Genomic DNA, 17,083 nt, shown 5'->3' on the forward strand with positions numbered 1-17,083 from the left:
AATTATTGAACTTCCTGGCGTTTAAATTTTTACGTCGGTAATAATTTATGGTGTTGGCGGCGTATATAACAACGCCGCCAATATCGCCGGGACATTAATGGCGTTGGCGGCGTTTCTATTGTTACGCTGGTAATAATATTTTTTTTTGTTGGCGTTTAAACAAATACCAATAATTTATTAATTATACGCCGTTATATTAACCGTGTTTGTCGGCGTTTCTAATATACCGGCGGTAATAACATATAACATCAGCGGCGTTTCACAAAATGCCGACAATTGATAGAGTTTACGCCGACAAAGTATTGAGTTTTTCAACGTTTATATCGTTTAAATAAATGTTGGCCATTGGTTAATTTTACGCCGGCGTTTATATTGTTACGCCGGAAATAATTATATACATTGGCGGTGCTTATAAAATGTCAAAATTTGATCAATGAAACGCCGGTAAAACTATTATAGATTTATTGGTAATAAAATAAATAAAATAAAATAAAATAACTTATTTAAATGATACGAAAATACACCCAAAAATTGTGCATGTCTCGTACAATATTTCTTTTGAAAACAATAGAGTCTATTATTTAAAATTTAATCTTTTAATATGGATCTTATATTTATTCTTTTTTTAAAAAAAGTGTGTGGTGCTTGGAAACTTTATGACAAGATATGTTAAACATCATACTAAGATTCACAACTTCCAACAAGAGTAGTAAAAATAATGCATAATCCAACACTTCTCCTTTAATTTCATAATTCATCCTAATTCCAACTTAACAAAACATAGCAAACGTCGATATATGGCATAACCATAAATATAGTCTCAATTAAGGAAAGTTGTGAATACTACCAAAACAAAGCAAATGTCGATATATTGCAAATACCATAAATATAGTCCCAAATTTTTTTTTTTTTTTTTTTTTCAGAAGAGCCGGCAGCCACCCACATAGCAGCCCCGTCCCAAATTTATTAATGAGCCCTCTCTTATGGCGGAGGAATACCGTGGTAACATCATGACACTTGGGGGCTTACAGAATAATCGCTAAGAAAAAAAGACCCAAAACCAAGTGTCCAAACAAACCAATCCAAAAAACAAAACAACAAAAGACCAACTCTAACAGGCCTAAAAAACAAACCAACTCAACGTAAACAACAGAAAAACCAGGACCCAATCCAAAGCACCTGCAAAACGAGAAGACAAAATAAAATTTGCAAGAATAAAAACAAAGAAAACGTACCAGGACTACGAGATGCGCAAGTAGGGGAGACCAATTCTGTCCATACGAAGCAGACCACGGAGCTGATCGGGTAAGGAATCATTAACAGACCAATTCATATTTAAACCCCCAGCTCCCTTTTTGGCTAGAAAATCGGCGACTACATTACCTTCACGAAAAACATGTTGCATGCGAAACTCCATACCGCCCAAGAGACCCCACAATTCCTCCCAAAAATCTTCTAGGTACCAAATATTACATTCACCCTTAGTACACCAGCGAACCAGCAATTGGGAATCAACCTCAATCTCAACCCGACGAAAGCCCAGCTGATGGCACCTCCTAACCCCTTCCAACAAACTATGCAACTCAGCAAAATTATTAGACCCCTGACCCAAGAAAACCGAGTAAGCAGTATGCAACCTACCAAGGTTGTCACGAATAACCCCCCCAGCACCAGCCGGCCCTGGATTCCCTAAACTACTACCATCCGAGTTAAGTTTCATCTAATCTTGTGGTGGCCTCTTCCATCTAATCACACGAGTATGCCTGGGCTTAGGATATACAACTGGGATCTCCAACCTTTTCAGAATAGCCTCATCATGGGCAGAAATCCTAGAGACTTTCATAAATAACGACATAATCCTTCGAATCCACAATTTGATAACATGCCAAACTGACTGAACTGAGTCCACTTTATCTTCAACCCGAGCTTTGCAACGTCTATCCCAAAGTCGCCAAGAAACAATGGATGGTAGAATACCAAAGATAGACCTTAGCTGAGAAGACTTACCCGCACGACGAAACCAAAAATTAATTTGCTCCTTCCAAGTATGGAAAACACCCATATGGACACCTAAATGGGTCGTCGCCAACCTCCAAATACATCTGGCAAAGTCACCAATGCAGAGTACGTGGTTTAAATCCTCCATGTGACCCCTGGCACAACAATTACATTTAGAAACAATAGGGATGCCAATATTCTTGATCTTCTCATCCACACTCAAACAATTGTGGTACGCCTTCCACATCATAATAGAAATTTTCTTGGGAATATGAGTATGCCAAATCCAATTTGCCCAAGGTAACGATGGGGATCTCACACGGATACAGTCCCAAGCACTTCTAGTATTAAAATTCCCATTATTATCCCTCATCCAAATAAGGATATCCTGACCATCCTTCCTAGTAGCCAAAAACTGAAACAAATCTTCGACTTTTTGTGGACCCACTAATCTTTCCAAGAGAGAAATATCCCAACCATTATCAATCCTACACTCCTTGACTCGAAGCGAAGGTCTTTCAAGAACCGGCAAATGATCACCAATAGGACCCCCATCCGCCCAATTATCATACCAGAAAGAAACATTTCCTTCTTTCACAAGCCACTTAGAATTATTTAAAACCTCCGGGATGCAATGCACAATAGCTTTCCAAAACCTAGTTCCTTTAGTAGGGCTCAAAAGGGATAGATGACTACCTTGCACATACTTGCCTCTAAAGAACTCTGCCCATAAAGAATGCCCCTGAAGAAGATGCCAAGCAAATTTCATATGTAAGGCCCTCTGAACCTCCTCAAAGTCCCGAATACCCAAACCGCCTTCCTCTGTAGGCTGACAAATATGTTTCCAAGCCACCCACTTCCTCTTCCCTTTCCCTTCAAAATCACCCCAAAAAAAGGAACTCATAATCCTGTTAAGCGCCACGTAAACACCATGGGGAACATGAAGAACAGCCATAAGATGAGTTGCCATGCTCGATAAAACATGACGTAAAAGAATAACACGACCCCCAGTAGAGAGCAGTTTCATTTTCCACCCTGCAACTTTCTTATTAAATTTACCAATCAGATCCCCAAAATCACAAACCTTCAGACGACCCATCACAATAGGAACACCCAGATAATTAAAAGGAAAGGAGCCTTCTGAGAAACCAGTCATACGAAGAATAGAAGACTTTCTTGGATCAGATATCTTTTTAGAAAACAAAATAGCACTTTTATTTTTATTAAGAATCTGACCTGTCCAAGTCTCATAAAGATTAAGCACCTCCATCAACCCTCTCATAGACTTCTTCCCACCATTAGCAAAAATAACAATATCATCCGCATACATAAGGTGGGAAATAAGGGGAGTACCTCTAGCTTGAGAAAACCCAACAATCTTGCCATTCTGAAAAGCATGCTTAAGAAGCCGAGATAGCGTCTCTTGCATAATGACAAATAAATAAGGAGAGAGTGGGTCACCTTGTCTCAGACCACGCTCGCCCTTAAAGAAACCCAAAGAGGTGCCATTCATCATAATAGTATACCAAGGTGAGGAAATACAAAGGTTTATCAAAGCGCAAAACTGAGAAGAAAACCCAAAAGAATCCAGAACATGAATAAGAAACCTCCAATTCACTCGATCATAGGCCTTGGACATATCAAGCTTAACCAAGACATTTCCCCCATTAGTGGTTTTATTAATAGAGTGGACCATTTCCTGTGTAAGACTAATATTTTCAAAAATGCTACGACCAGGAATAAAGGCCCCTTGCTCCTGGGAAATAATCTTTGGGAGCACATTCGTGAGACGGCCCACCAAAATCTTCGCACAAATCTTATAAACCACAGAACACAAACTTATAGGCCTAAACTTATCAAAGCCCGTAGGAGAATCAACCTTGGGAATCAGCACAATAAAAGACGCAGAATAATATCTAGGGAGCATCTGATGTTGAAAGAACTTAGAAACCGCCTCCAAAAGGTCTGCTTTAACAATCTCCCAGCAGGACCTAAAAAACCCTGAGCCAAAGCCATCCGGGCCCGGGCTACTATCAATAGGAATACTAAACAAAGCATCTTTAATATCACCCATCGAAGGAGGACTACAAAGCATCAAATTCTCATCCGCCGTAATCACTGGGGAAATCAAATCCCGTAAACTGGAAAGCTCACAACTGCTATTCTCACTCAAAAACTGCTTGAAATGCTCAACAGCAGCCTTATGAATCTCAAGAGGGTTATTTAAATGAGTACCATCTGCAAGAAACATGTCAGTTACCCTCTTTTGATTTTTTGCATTCAAATATGCATGGAAAAATTTTGAATTATTATCCCCATCTTTTAACCATCTTTTCTTAGCCATATGAGACAGACGAGTATTTTCCCGACCCCTCCAAGTTAAGAGATCCAAATTAGCAGCCAAAAGATCATTATCATCCTCAATAGAATAAGAATTCTGAAGGCTATTATCCAGTCTCGATCTATACGCTGCTCAATATTCTTGATAATCTCGTCTGTCCTCCCAAAAACACTTTGATTCCAATCCCTAAGCGCCACCTTAAGTCTTTTAAGTTTAAAGGACAACCTAAAAAGACCAGAACCAAGCCCAGCTTGATTCCAAGACCCCTCCACGAAGCTAAGGAAATCTGCATGGTCAGTCCACATAAATTGGAAACGAAAAGGACTAGGCCCATACCTGAATGGGTCTTCACCCATCTTAATCACTAAAGGAGAGTGACCAGAAGTAGAACGAGATAACACCTGAGAAAAAACATTAGGATAGCAATTAAGAAAAATAGAATTAAGAAAGCAACGATCTAACCTTGCCCAACTGCGAGCCAAGCCGCTTTGACCATTACACCAAGTCATCGACGCGCCTTGTGATTTTATATCCATAACACCGCAGTTTTGAAGCCAAAAATTAAAGTCCCCCATAGCCGTAAAAGGCCGGGGGTTACCCCCCCGTCTTTCCGAGTCCTCTCTAATAATGTTGAAATCGCCGCATAGAATCCATGGAAGATTTCCATTACTCAGCTCAACCAAATCTTCCCAAAGGTTTTTCCTTTCAACAGGGTTGCACTTAGCATAGACTATAGTAAGAATAAAAACAAACCCATTCTCCTCAACTTTCACAGAAACAAATTGGTTCGACCCATTCAACCACTGTATAGAGATATCAGAGTTCCACAACAGCCATATTTTTCCACTATGTCTCTCATTAGTGACAAAACTATCACAATTATACTTCCCCAAAAGAGTGGGAATTTTATCTTCCCTCAAAAAAGGCTCAGCCAAAGCAATAATCTTAGGCCTGAATTTTTTAAAAATATTCCTCAACCTCAACCTGGAAGAGCGAACTCCCCGTATGTTCCAAAAGAGAATTGGACTAATCATAAATTCAACTTATTAGGACGAGTAATAGCCCGGGTAGAATTTCTTTTCAGGAACTTACCTGCTTTTTTGGTCATGCCTTCCGAGTCCGTACAATAGTCTTTTTGCATATCCTCTCTCATACTAACTCTCTCAATTTCATGGTCCGATTGTGATTCCGCAGCCAACTCCTTGTTACCCCCATCATTACATCCGACAGAAATAAGATGTTCCACATGCTCACCATCATTATTCGGTATCGTCATTCCATCATTCAAGCTGGACCCATCCTCCATAAGTTCCGTGATTTGAAAAGAAGGAATATCTTTAGAGCTCCCTTCCTTATCTATGAGACCCAACACCGAAACAACACTTTTCTCCACACGCATTTCACTCACCAACACCACACCATGTTCAAATTCTTGACCCGGATGTCCATTAGAAGAACTCGGTTCACCTACATAAACCTGGGCTGTTGCATGCTGAGGGACCTGATCAATATTCTGCATCTCCATGCTAGCCGTGTGCCCATTTCTAGTTTCATCTTCCAGTACCTCCTTTCCATTAATATCAGACTTCAACATAGGAAGATTTTCGGCCACTGCAGCAACTTCATGAGGCACCAAACCGTCCTTTTGCACCTCTTTCTCAGGATTTCCCCTATTCTCTAAATCGGTCACCCTATCATCCGTAGGTTGCACATCAATCTTTACCCATTTCTTTGAGCCTTTCATATGTTTCTTTTGGTCATTTTCCTTACGGCATGTTTGAGTATTATGTCCTTGACATTTACACTTGGAGTAGTACGCCGGCAAAGTCTTGAAAATGATCTCCTGTCTTCTGCTTCTCGGGACCCCAGGCTTACCGATCCAGAAATAATTAATTGGTGCCTTTGAAGAGTCGACTTCTAAGCATACCCGAGCACCATCTGTACGCGTAGCACACATAGTGGAATTATCACATCTAATGAACCTACCAATAGGAGCTGTGATCATTTTTAACACTGAAGGCTGGTAGAAACTCGGTGGAAGTCCAGGCAAAAACACCCAAACCGGTACACACGGTGGTTCAGAGTTTTCATCGAATTCTGGTGTCCATGCAAAAGGCCTGTAGAAGATCCCATTAACCTCACATGATTCTCTGGACAGGGCCTTATTATAATCCATCTCGTTAGCCATCCGAACGAAAACGTGTCTTGGACGCTGCATCGCTGAAACAACCGGCAAGCTAGACAACCCCCACCGACTACGAATGACACTGCATCTAGGGAGGGCCTTTGCCTAAGGAATTTCAAAACAATGGAAAACCGAAATGGCTGGGCAAGTTTGTCAATTTCCTTCGCTGAAAACATGAATACCAGCTCACCATCAATGATTTTTGGCTGACGGAAAGGAACCTCCATCACCGGCAGAGGTTGAGGCACCGTAGAAACTAGATCTGCGAAGGACCTGATCGGGGCTGCCATGGGCGGCGGGCCATCAGAGGCCGCCATGCAGGCAAACGGACGCACCTAACAGAGCCAAAACGAGAGAACCCTAGCAGAGCGTATAAGGAAAGTTTTTACGTAGGAAAGTTTTTACATAAATATAGTCTCAATTATAGTCTCACTTATAATCCCGTCTCTCAATCATCGTCCTCTTCATTCTCTTCCTCTTCTTCATCTTCCTCTTGATCTTCTTCCTCTTCAGAATTTTCCTCTTCTTCATCTTTCTCTTCCTCTTCATTCTCTTTTCGATTTTTTCCTGAAGCCTGAATATAAATTCAAATGAGGGTCCAAAAATTTCAATAGAAGGTTGATTTATATCAACTAAACATATGTGGGGTGCTCACCTGTGCATGCACGAATGTGTTTACTAAGTTCCGTAATTCAGCTAATTCGTTACGCATTTTCTCAAACTCTTCCTTTGATATACCATCTTCTTGGTTTGAAGTCGGTAGTGAATGTTGACAAGTTTGCTTTGTAGGGGTTGGCCCAAAACCCAAACCACGCACATGTCCAGGCCGTTCTGGTCCCATGACTTTTGAATAAACATCATCTGATGCCCAAGTCATGGTTCCTCCAGACCCCATGTCTATAGAATTCGTGTCCTGTGTTAAAAGATCCTCCATCTCAACCTGTAATAGATAATAAAAAATACACATTATTCTTCATTTATAAATCCTTTAAAATTAAAAAAGTTATAAATTTGAAAATAAACATACCACTTTCTTCCTCGTGTCATCATTGTAGTGTGTGCCATCCTTTTTCTTATGGGTCTTGACAAACAACTGGGCTCGACTTGGCATTGCCCCAGTTGATTTTTTCTACGTCCAATATTTTAGATTAAACACATATATCGAAAACAAAGAACTAACAAATATTCAACAATAAATAAATATTAAATAAATAAATACCATATCATGGGCATATCTTGCTAAACTTGTTGATCCTCCGCTATGAACAACCACCTGCTTCTTACGACACTCCTTGTTTTTATTACATTTGGACTGCAACATGTAAAATATTATGAGAATTAGAATTAAAATAACTATTTGGTTGACTTTATAAATCTATAATAGAAATACACGCATTGTTATCATATATTCTGGATCAAACCAGAGATTGGCCAACTCTGCTAGTTGCTCTAAGTCCACTATATCGGGACTTGCCCTTGCCACAACTTGTGCTGCAGAGGTGTCTTTTTCATTAAGTAGCTTTTTCTTCAATTCATGCTTATAGTCTTTCCATTTCTTTCCCAAGTCCTTTAGTATCCATTTTTTGAATACATCCAATTTGTCATCAGGAACTTTAAACTTGCCCTACAGTCAAAATAAATTTACACAAGTGAGTAACTAGCTTCTAACAAAATTTTCAAAATATACCTATTTAAATAATAATAATATTTAAATATGAAAAATCATATATACCTTTATAAGACCCCACGCTTCCTCCTTTATGGTTTTAGGTACTGACCTCCAATCTTTGTAAATTATCGGAACCAACTTATTACTTCTCGCTATCAGACCACCAAACCTTACCACCTTTGAGTCTTGCTTTTTGATGGGCTGACCAAGATTGTTGAGCTCCATTTCAATTCTCTCCCCTTCTGGAAGATGCCAAATGTCATGAATAGAGTGCAATAATCTCTTTACTCGATCTCCATTACTATCTGCAAAAATAGATTTAGTTACAATGTTAGTATTTCGTAAATCTGCAGTCATTGTGAAATAAATAATAAGTAAGAAAAACAAAAACATACCGACGATGATGAGAAAGCGATCTCCATTGTCAGAACACATATCGACATTTTCTGCTTCCGAACTAGGTGCTATTGGTACAGATGTGCATGGCTCGGTCTCTCTGCTCATCTCCATGTGTGTGGATAGTTGGCCTCCCATTTGGCTCGATGTAGAAGGTTGGGTCCCTTGCTGGTAAGATGGTGATGGTTGGGAAGGACAATCTATAGAAGGTTGGGTCCCTTGCTGTGAAGATAATGATGGTTCTATAGGAGGTTGGGTCCCTTGCTGTGAAGATAATGATGGTTGGGAAGGACAATCTATAGGAGGTGGTGACTCCACCATCCTATCAATGGAAAGGGGTGGCCCATCGACAAAGGGTAATGAATGGGCTGCCCTATCAGATTGTGGCTCACTATGTATAGCTTGTAGTCTTGTAGATTGTCTTCGCAACTGTGGTATGGACATCTTTGCCTTCTTTTTTGGACCCATTGTACCTATACAAAAACAAATTTACATATATGCAAATCAATAGAAATAATAATATTTAGAGCATGATATGAGATAGACTTATGTGATAAGAGATATCATGTTAAATAGTCTAAAATTATATATTTCTTACTCAACACTATTGGGGAGTTTCGATCGTCATTCCATCTATATCATTTCGTGTCCACACAACATCGTCAATACCGGGTTCAATAGCTTCATGGTTGGAAGTGTTAATACAATATTCGTTGACTAAAATGATCTAATCGCCAAAGCTAAAAAAAAGCCATTAAAGATTAAACCATTAGCATTAACACAGGAAGACAGGCCGCCCCGACAACCATTAGCTCTTACTCGTTCTATTCCTCTGTTTTCATGGAAACCAAACAAAAGAAAATCTACCAAACATACTTAAATAACTATATCAGTGATAATAGTTTGTAGCTAGGGAACTTGTAAATAAAATGGGAAACCATCAACTGTGTTGAGAAACCATCAACTTCTAAATAAAATGGGACTAAATTTGGTACTGACCTGTACGTATATGGCGCCCTCTGCTACAGCCTCTGTATTACCGTGTACCGTGGCTTTCGATATTACTAATATGGAGTGCTCTGTTTTGAGCCTACAAAACAGAGCCTGTCTTCTATCAATCGATGGACACTGTGACAGAGAAATTGCACTTGGTTTGAGCGGGTTTCCGTGTGGGGACGTTGTTCTGTGGAGGATAAGATGTGATCAAGCCGGGCAATGTGAAGGGACGCTCTGTATTCTCCGTTGCTCTGTCGGAACGTAATGCACGAGAGAATTGTACGTGTGGCGGCAACCCTAGCCATGTTAATTATGGGGAAGATCAAACGGCAAGATATTCCAGCACTGGTGGTGGAAAAAAAAAATAATAATACATGCAATAAATTAAATACCCGACATGGCTATAAATAATTATTGAGAAAATACTTTGATCATTAGAATGTGACGTTTATGGGTGCAGATCCTTGAAGATTTAAGTATGCGTGAGATAATTAACTATGGAATGTTAAATCTATTTAAGAATCTCTTTATTTTCTATAAGTAGAGCTTAGTTGACTTTATTATAAGGATTTATTTCCTGTCATTAGTTATTGGCTTAATTTAGTTTTAGACAAATAAATGGTTCTAGTAAATTTGAGTGAATTATATTTCATATATTAAGGTTTAGTGGTCAAGTTGTTTCAAGGTCTGTTTCAATCTAACTACATTTTATTATTTAAAACTAGGAGTTAAGAGTTTCTTTAAGGTCTAGTGATCAAGTTCTATATATTTGTTGTCGAAGATCTTAAGCAATTTCTTAATCATTCGATTTTCAATCATTAGCCTTGTACAAGCATTTTCATAAGTGATATAGTGTTAGTATAGTGATTTATATAATAATTTATATATAGACTTAAATTATATTACTAATAGTATTAGAGTACGTATTAGTATAAGACCATAAAGTATAAATTGTAATTAATATACATTATATACTAATGTATATTAGTATTACTAATGTACTAATATAGTCATTAAAATGAATATATTGAGAATTTATTAATTAAGCGATAAAATGTTATTAATATATATATATTATATTTGCTGTCGAAGATCTTAAGAAATTTCTTGATCATTCGATCTACAAGCGTTAGCCTTGTACTCTGGCTAGGCTGCCACAATTTGATTGGCATTATAGTATCGTGTTGAAAAGTTTGTGTTGTTAGTATGTTTATATCATTAATAGTTTAGTATTACTATATCACTATAATTAATAGTATCATAGTGATATAGTATTAGCACTACAAAGAATATGGCTTTTTGCATCGATTTTTTATATGTGGCAAAGAATTGGATGCAAATGTGTAGTAATTGCTTCGAGTTCTGGATGGATGCACATTAAGAGCATGAGATTTCTAAAACCACGTGAGATGTTTTCGCTCGACCCTCGCTCAACAGGGCGCTCGAGCGAACTCAAACAGAATTGAACGCTCGACCCTCGCTCGACATGGCGCTCGAGCGAACTCAGACAGAGTTGAACGCTCGACACTCGCTCGACACTGCGCTCGAGCTAACTTAGGCAGATTGGAATGCTCGACTTTCGCTCGACACTGAGTTCGAGCGAACTCAAGCATAATGTCTAATATAAGCATAAAGTATATTACTTATAATGGTATTAGATTGTTAGTATAAGGCCATAAAGTATAAATTGTAATTACTATACATTATATACTAATTAATATACATTAGTAACTAATATAATTATCAAGAAGAATATATTGAAAATTTATTAAACGATAAAATGTTATTAATATATATGTTATATTTAAAGCATATGATTAAATAAATATTCATGTTTAAGATTATAATAAATTAATAATTGTCTTATATATATTTTTTATATTAACATAAAATTATAATAACATTATCTTTTATATAACATAATTATATAATATAATTTATAAAAAATATTATATTAACATTTCAATTATACATAAGATTGGAATATTTAGATCAAAGAGTAATAAGCAAGCATAATATTATAAGTTGGCGCCTTCAGCCCACCTCAAATATTCGTACATACCCACACATATAATTTCCCTCAAAATATGGTCAAAACAAAAACTAAGTTGGCGCCCTAAACGTTCCTCAAATTTTCATAAAATTTAAATTTCCCTCCCACGGCTTACACACTGCAGACGTTCCTCTTTCCAGCTTATAAGTACATCTTATTCCTTCTTTTTGCTTCTCGGGCTTCAGAGTATCAACCAACAATTTTACCATCACCACACACACGCCGTCAACCAAGGAGATGCAGCCCAATGTAGCCGAGTCCTCTCCTGCACAACGGAAGTCCCTCCAACCAACGCCACCACCTTTCGCACTTGGAAAGATGCATCGGAAGCCACAGAGATGCCAATTCAAGAACCAGCAACCACCTGCATATAAGTACCGAACCAGCCTCTGTTTTAAGCAAGAAGAACAGAGCATTATTCTCCAAACCGAGGGCCATGTCTTGCTGCAGTTGGGCCATGTGTTTCTGCATATAAGCATAAAAAATCTTCTTTGTTATTCTCATGGCATTGTTTCTGTGTATGCTTTCTCTATTTCAAAAGCTATGGAACATTTTTAAAAAATTTAACCGTTTTAACTTACAGAGAGCAATGAGTATTACTCCATCCATGGCACATCAAGTGATACAGGTACCAGGTTGCCATATTTCTATTAGTCTATGCATCTTGATCTAGTTTTAGATAGCGAGTTCATTTCCATCAACACTTTTTTTTTTTTTAAAGATTTTTTTTTTTTCCGTTTGGACCTAGATTCACTGCTAACAAATGTCTCGGTAGTGACTTTTCAGGTTCTTAGATCTGGGATATATTACGAATATGTGGTGGCTCCATATAAGGCTGGTGCACTGTTGTCATATCTGTGTAGACTTGAAGCTGAAAAGGGTGGTATCATTTCTGTGATTACAAAATATAGTGATCTAATAGCATATGGTTTCCAAGCTGTAAGAACTACCCATAAATTTTTTGACATTATGCAGATGGAGGTCTACTGCGCGCTTCCTGAAAACATTAGTGAATATGGTGTTTTAAGCAATGTGCACAGATTGGTAAGGGTTTGAAGAAGTAGTTTACACAGAAGCCAAGATGTAGAACGAAGAGGGGCTTATTACCGAGCTTTACATTCCTAGGAAATGCATATTTACAAACAGGTTGATTACTTCAAAGGACCATGCTTCCGTTCAGATCAACGTCGGGCATTTGGATGAGAATGGCGTGTACAACGGCCATTTCTCCACCTTTGTTCTCTGTGGATTTGTTCGAGCTCAGGGAGATGTTGACAGTGGGCTTGATCGCCTTTGGCAGAAAAAGAAAGTTGAAGTTCGTCAACAATAGAGTAATGGAGAGAGAATCTAGTTCATTATCGTGTTTGAAATTCTGTTCTTAGGTCGATGCAATGTGGTCTAAGGATTTTGACTCCTTTCATTAGTTTTATGAATATTGAAATTACTTTATGATCTTTCACATGTGGCTGTTTGAATTGTGGATATGGCATAAAATCTAATATACCTTTTACAAAAAAAAAAAAAAAAAAGCAATGTGCACATTGTACTAATTTTTAAATATCGTTAATTAATGCAATGCGGCTGTAACGTATTCGTAATGGCGTTTATATTGATGTCGTTAATTTAAAAAATATGTCGGCAATGAATTAGTGGCAGCATTTAAAAACTTCATGGTGGCGTTTAGATAAACGCCGTTAATAAATTCAATATGCTGCCAATGTACTATTAGTGACATTTAAATAAATGCCGCTAATTTATATGATACGTTGGCAACGTAATGGGGCGGCGTTTAAATAAATGCCATTAATAAATTCGCCAAATTACTAGTAGCGGCATTTATTGTAACGCTGCTATTTTAAAAAAGTGGTGGCGATCATATAAACGCCGTTAACAAATTTAATGTGCCACCGCCAATGTACTATTAGTGGCATTTAAATAAATGCCAGTAATTTATATGATGCGTTGGCAACGTAATGGGGCGGCGTTTAAATAAATGCCGTTAATAAATTCGCCAAATTACTAGTAGCGGCATTTATCGTAACGCTACTATTTTAAAAAGTGGTGGCGGTCATATAAACGCTGTTAACAAATTCAATGTGCCGCTGCTAATGTACTATTAGTGGCATTTAAATAAATGCCGCCAAAGTTGCATTCTGCGTCGGTAATGTAGTAGCAGCTGCGTTTAAGGTAACGCCGCTAGTATTTGCTAGGGATGGCAACGATAAATTGGCGGCGTTTCCAGAAACGCTGTTAATGTGAGTATTGTGGCGGTGTTTCAAGAAATGACGCTAAATTGATACAAACACCACTAATGGGATTTACAAATACTGGCGTTTGTGCAAATGCCGAAACAATGAAAATAGCGACCCTCCAGTACCGGCAGACGGTTATGCCGTTAGAAAAACGCCGCGAATTAAGTAGCGGCGTTTTTTGGGATAGTTGCCGGCGTATAACCAACGCCGCCAATTTAGCCTTTTTTGTAGTGATTTTTATTTTAGAATGTATCCCAAGCCTGCCTTGTCAAAAACACATCTTTCACTATTAAGAAGTTTTTAAAAATTTCCTTTTCCATTCGTAAAGTTTTCAACAATATTTTCTTCTTCAACACAAGATTTTCATGTTTCGAAATGATGTTTTCTTTTCTTAAAACATCAATTTCATTTCTTAAAGAATAATTTTTCCTTTTCAAAATAGTATACTTGATACCCAATTTTTCAAGTTCCTCATATACCTCTTTCAAATATTTTGCAACTCTTCATATGAAATATCTTCAATAGTATCAAGATTAGTTACCTCAATGTCATCTTTAGCCATAAGATAAAGATTTGTTGATTCTTCATTGCTCATTTCACTATCTAAGCTACGTTAATTATCATCACATGTACCTTTCATTGTTTTCTTGCCCTTGTTTCGATCTTTCTTTAGCAAATGACAATCTGCCTTGATATGTCTAGACTTATTGCATTTATAATAAATTAAAGAGTCATTTTTACCTGAATCTTTCTTAGAAAACTTTTTGGAGAATTTAGAGCTTTATTTTTCTTTAAGAACCTCTTAATTCTTCTTGTTATCATCGCAATTTCTTCATCTTTGTCCTCACTTTCCTTATCTTCATCACTTTCACTTTCATGAGGAACAATTTTAGGTGCCAAGCTGTTCTTTGGTTTTTTTATTCTTCTCATTTTTCCAATGTGTACTCATGGGTGGTAAGTGACTCGATGAGTTCATTCATTTCGAGTTTCTTGAAGTCTCTAACTTCAAGAATTGCTGTTACTTTTGATTCTCAACGTTTTGATAGAGAGTTGAGAATTTTTCTTACAATCTCCACCTTGGAATAAATTTTGTCGAGAGCTGTCAAGCTATTTATGATGTTAGTAAAATGAGTGTACATACTAGAAATAGATTCATCATCATTCATCTTAAACATTTCATATTCATGAGTAAGAATATAAATTTTTTATTCATTGACTTGTGAAATTCCTTCATAAGTAACTTCTAAATTATCCCAAATTTCCTTTGCCATAATGCAAGTCACTATTCTATTGAACTCATTTCTATTGAGAGCATTATCTAAAAAATTCGTAGTAGTTAAATTCAATGTAGAAACTCTATCATCTTCACAATCAAACTCTTCTTCTGCCTTTTTTACTTTTACTCCATCAATTACTTTTGTTGGGATTTAAGGTCCAATGCATTTCCAGATTTCTCGACTTTGAGCCTGAATGAATATTCTCATTTTAAGTTTCCAGAATGAGTAATTGTCTCCACAAAAGAGTGGAGGCCGACTACTAGATTGAACTTCATCAAATGAAACTGCAACTATAAGATCTTAATTCAAAAAATAGTTAATCTTATAACAGAGCCCTTGCTTTGACACCAATTGTTGCCCAGATGGCTAACACAAGAGGGATGTAAATTGGGTTGTATTTAAAAATTAACAATTATAAATCAAATACATAATATAAAATATAAACAAAATATGAAGCAGCAATAAATATAAAGAGTAGGGGTAAGAGAGAAGCAAATTCAGTATGTTAAAGAGGTTCGGCCCCACTGCCTACGTTCTCGCCTCAAGCTACCCCTTGAGGAACCCTAAATTCACTATTTAACCTCATTTAGGTAGAGATAGAAACCTCTTATATCTTTGAACAACACTGCTACAAAGGATTCATGTAGAACACTCTCTACATTTCTAATCACCTTACACGTGGTAATTCAACTATTCTCTATGTAGAACATTTTCTACACGCATAAGGGTTATACACACCCTTTTACTGATACAAGAGCTGATAGTGAATAAATAGGCTACCAGAGAACACTCATCAAAGAGTGAAATAAGAACAATACAGTACAAACGATATATCTCTCAAAATGAATGAGGGTTAAGGCTCAATACTTAAAAAAGAGATATTAAAAGCTTTGAATGAATGTTGCAAAACTTGCAATGATATGCGTATGCTCTTAGTGTTTTGTAAATTTGAAGATTTCAATTGAGTTATTTATAGGCATATGAAACTTCATATTCAAATTTTGAAAAGATTTACATGTCAAATATAACAACATTCACTTTTAAAAAAAAATCAAATAAAAGTTTTTTTTTTCTCAATTATCAAAGACAATATCATTCACTTTTCAAAAAAAAAAACAAATGAAAGTTTCTTCTTTTTTCATTGTCAAAGACAACATCATTCACTTTTCAAAAAAATTCAAATAAAATTTTCTTCTTTTTCAATTGTCAAAGACGATATCATTCAATTTTCAAAAATTTTAATCCTAATTTTTTACTTTTCGCATATGACAAAAGGAGTATTATTTACTTTTCAAATTTTTTAAATAAAATCATCTGCTTTTTGCATAAGTCAAAAAGAACATCAATCACATTTGAAAATATTCAAATAAAGCATGCACATGTGAAAGATGACAATCAATCTCCTTTAATATTTTCAAAATTCAAACTTTTAATCATATCATGCATATGTAAAAAATGACAAACAATCATCTTTCAAATTTTTAAATTTAATTTGCAAAATATTTATGCACATGTGTAAAATATATTTTAATGCTTTATGATAAAATATTAATTTTGAGTCTTAATCATAATTTCAAAATTTTCAATAGATGTACAACATTATTCTATGAGTTTTATTGTGATATTGTTCATTCCTTGCTCATGTTTGGTTTCTTAATGTGCTTGACAACTTGAGCTAGAGACTCCTGTTGCGTCTAAACTTCGACTCAAACTAATGAACCAAAAATTTAGTACAGTTTTACCTGCAAGTATACAGGTGTTGTAATACCTCACAGGGTCGAATCCATAGGGATTGACTTATGTGATAAAGAAAATAAATTCAAACAAATGAAAAGAAAATATTAAAAGAAATGTGCGATTAAATATAAAACAAGAGTACTGAGATGGAGATTTTTGAAATAACTGAATAAAACGAA

General features: G+C 36.6%; 2 pseudogenes; one reads left to right on the top strand and one right to left on the bottom strand.

Annotated features, from left to right (window-relative positions):
- LOC122289482 overlaps positions 1 to 17,083 on the bottom strand; it is a 68,175-nt pseudogene that overhangs the window by 31,509 nt on the left and 19,583 nt on the right.
- On the top strand, positions 12,720 to 13,124 carry LOC122289483 (annotated as a pseudogene).

Source organism: Carya illinoinensis, chromosome 12 (assembly GCF_018687715.1).
Source record: "Carya illinoinensis cultivar Pawnee chromosome 12, C.illinoinensisPawnee_v1, whole genome shotgun sequence".
Classification (NCBI taxonomy): domain Eukaryota; kingdom Viridiplantae; phylum Streptophyta; class Magnoliopsida; order Fagales; family Juglandaceae; genus Carya; species Carya illinoinensis.